This window comes from Etheostoma spectabile, unplaced genomic scaffold, assembly GCF_008692095.1.
Source record: "Etheostoma spectabile isolate EspeVRDwgs_2016 unplaced genomic scaffold, UIUC_Espe_1.0 scaffold00570101, whole genome shotgun sequence".
Taxonomy (NCBI): Eukaryota; Metazoa; Chordata; class Actinopteri; order Perciformes; family Percidae; genus Etheostoma; species Etheostoma spectabile.
Window position 1 is genome coordinate 1 of NW_022605533.1, and position 3719 is coordinate 3719.

Genomic DNA, 3719 nt, shown 5'->3' on the forward strand with positions numbered 1-3719 from the left:
CCATTGAGATCCGCTCCGTGGAGACGGGACACCTCGACGGAGTTTTCATGCACAAGCGAGCTCAGCGACTGAAGTTCCTGTCGGAGAGGAACGACAAGGTTGACCACACCTGCACATTAGGGTCACGCCAGGTGAGTCTGAAACACCTTTACATTAGGGTCACGCCAGGTGAGTCTGACCACACTGCACATTAGGGTCACGCCAGGTGAGTCTGACAGCACCTTTACATTAGGGTCACGCCAGGTGAGTCTGACCACACCTGCACATTAGGGTCACGCCAGGTGAGTCTGACAGCACCTTTACATTAGGGTCACGCCAGGTGAGTCTGACCACACCTGCACATTAGGGTCAGCCAGGTGAGTCTGACAGCACCTTTACATTAGGGTCACGCCAGGTGAGTCGACAGCACCTTTTCATTAGGTCACGCCAGGTAGTCTGAAAAACACTTTACATTAGGGTCACGCCAGGTGAGTCTGACCCACCTGCACATTAGGGTCACGCCAGGTGAGTCTGACAGCACCTTACATTAGGGTCACGCCAGGTGAGTCTGACAAACACCTTTACATTAGGGTCACGCCAGGTGAGTCTGACAGCACCTTTACATTAGGGGTCACGCCAGGTGAGTCTGACAGCACCTTTACATTAGGGTCCGCCAGGTGAGTCTGACAGCACCTTACATTAGGTCACGCCAGGTGAGTCTGACAGCACCTTTACATTAGGGTCACGCCAGATGAGTCTGACAGCACCTTTACATTAGGGCCACGCCAGGTGAGTCTGACAGCACCTTTACATTAGGGTCACGCCAGGTGAGTCTTGTTTGTGCATAGGGACCAGTTAGCGTTAGCTGCCGCTCACATGGTCTCTAAACGGTCCCTCATAGTGAATCCTGCACGGTTCACGAGATTAGTCTGGGTCACTGGGTTAGTCTGGTCCTAGTTAGTCTGGGTCACGAGGGTCACTTGGTTAGTCTGGGCCACTACGTTAGTCTGGGTCACTGGTTTAGTTTGGGCCCTAGTTAGTCTGGGTCACTAGGTTAGTCTGGGTCACTAGGGTCACTAGGTTAGTCTGGGCCACTACGTTAGTCTGGGTCACTAGGTTAGTCTGGATCACTAGGTTAGTCTGGGTCACTGGTTAGTCTGGATCACTAGTTAGTGGGTCACTAGGTTAGTCTGGGTCACTGGTTTTGTCTGGATCACTGGTTAGTTTGGGCCACTAGGTTAGTCTGGGTCACTAGTCTATCTGGGTCACTGGGTTAGTCTGGGCCACTGGATTAGTCTGGATCACTAGGTTAGTCTGGGTCAATGGGTTAGTCAGGATCACTAGGTTAGTCTGGTCACGAGGTAGTCTGGATCACTAGGTTAGTCTGGGTCACTGGGTTAGTTTGGCCCACTGGGTTAGTCTGGATCACTAGGTAAGTCTGGTCAATGGGTTAGTCTGGATCACTAGGTTAGTCTGGATCACTAGGTTGCCTGGATCACTAGGTTAGTCTGGGTCACTGGTTAGTCTGGCCCACTAGGTTAGTCTGGGTCACTAGGTTAGTCTGGATCACTAGGTTAGTCTGGGTCACAGGTTAGTCTGGGTCACTAGGTTAGTCTGGATCACTAGGTTAGTCCGGCGGCTGGTCGCTCTGCCTGCACGCCGCTACGGCTCAGCGGCTAACGACGAGCTAACTGCTAACAAACCCCGCTGCGACCATTTAACAACACAACTTCTGTCATTATATGTAATATATAAAGGTTTCTAGAGTCCGGTATCGGCCGTGGCTGTGTTGAGCTTCTCCCGGTCGAACAGAGTACGACCCGCCACGTAGCCGACCGCCACCGACTGGAGCGCCTAAAGTCACCGGAGTCGTTCATCTTCAATGGAAGCTCTCTCAGCTGCAAGGAGCAAAATCTCTTGGCGTCGTGTTTTGAGCGTATTGAGCGTCGATCAAAAGTGGAATCTTCCAACTTTATGGTAACGAGCTATGCGCGGTTCAGCGGCTAACGGCGGCCGCCAATCGGAACGTAGACGTCCTCCACGCTGGCTGATCCCAGGGAGAAACATGCGATGTGAACTTTGGTTCCTACCAAAACATTCACTCTGAGGACAAGCTCATAATCGGTACATCCGTTTATGTTTTGGAACGCGTTTTGGATTTAAAAAAAATATATTCCATCGGCATATCGGATTTTTAATCAAAAATAGTTGTATTGGCCTTAAAAATCCTTTATCAGTCGGGCTCTAATGGAAACGTCATCAACTCCCTTGCTGTGTGTTCGTTGCTAACGTAGAAACGTCTAACGCGGTCTCCTTCCTGCAGGTGTTCTTCGCCTCGGTGCGTTCTGGAGGCAGCAGTCAAGTCTTCTTCAGACCCTCAACAGAAGCTCCATGATGAACTGGTAACCTGTTCCTTCGACCCATGACCCTCCTCTTCTTCTTCTTCACTCTGATCATCGCCCGACATCAGGAGCGAGGGATGCCAGGAGGACAGTGTGTGTATGTGTGCGTTACCATATGTTGTGTGTGTGTGTGGTGTGTTTGTGGGGAAATCAACGAGCCTGAAGACGAAATGGACGGGGGAAAGGTGTCTCCACACACCCGACGGCCCGACGGCGTCCCCATCCCCTGCGGAGACAGCTAGATTGGGCGGATGGTTGTTCTTCGAGGGTTTAGATCCAGACTTTTAAGGACACTGCCATCGCGCCGAGTAGCCTTTGACTTCCCCGATTGATCGGACGGGGGAGCTGCGGAGAAGTTCTCTGTGTAGCACATTAATGATTTCTCACAGGGTGTTCACACTGCGAGCACGATTGGTTATTGGACTCTGCTTGTTGGTGCTGATCCAATCAGGCGTCTTTCACTGCGCTGCGTTGTTGGAGTGACGTTACTGGTCGGTCAGGTAGCATCACGTCGGTCTGGACTGAACCAAAATCACTTCAGTAGATCCAAGCTCAGCCGGCTGAAGTTCTCCCACCAGTCTGGCTTGGGTTTCTATGAGCTTAATATATGTGAGCGAGAAAAACACAAAGTACATCAATCGATAAACTCGAACCAAATTTTTATCGTGGACAAGCATGAACAATATGAACAATCGGCCTTCCCAGAAGTATCTTCTTGTCTTGCTGAGTAGAAGATACCATAGTCTCCTTTGCAATCTGTGATTTTGGACGTTTTAGAAGACACTCGTGAAGGAAACATGGTGAAATCTTTGGTCGTGAATCCTGACAATGGTCCTACGTTTCGTGAAGTACAACCCACATCTAATAAACCAATATACGGCACGTAAGGACTCAGAACACTGATGTAATGCTACCGCTGAAAACAGTACCTCAAAACCACTTTGCATCATAGCAAATTGAAATGTGAGCGCTGTGGACGAAGCTTGTTTTTACTTCACATTCAAAACCTGAGATTGAGGAGTGTTGAGAGTGCGAGTGTCTCTTCTTGCATCGGTTTGGTTTTTCAATCAATATTAAGAGCTGCAAATCAGCATTCGACGTTCATCAGACAATCTGACATGCTCAAAGCAGGTATCAGACAGTCAGACACAGATCGTGTCCAAGACCTTATTAGACTCATCTCGCACCTTAACCCTCGTATGGTATTCGGGTCAAATTGACCCATTTCAAATTTTTAGAAGAAGAAAAATGGTCCAAGTTACATTTTTTCTACCTGAAAAATCAACGACCTCACCTTATTTCCCGTGATGAACATGCATTCCTGACTTAATTCAGAAC

At 49.3% G+C, this 3719-nt stretch overlaps 1 long non-coding RNA gene across 1 annotated transcript; it reads left to right on the forward strand.

Annotated features, from left to right (window-relative positions):
- On the forward strand, positions 1 to 3127 carry LOC116685642 (uncharacterized). The gene is made up of 3 exons (XR_004331002.1): positions 1 to 98; positions 2303 to 2511; positions 3116 to 3127. It is a non-coding gene; the product is annotated as an uncharacterized LOC116685642 (long non-coding RNA).
- Positions 3128 to 3719: the final 592 nt, after the last annotated feature.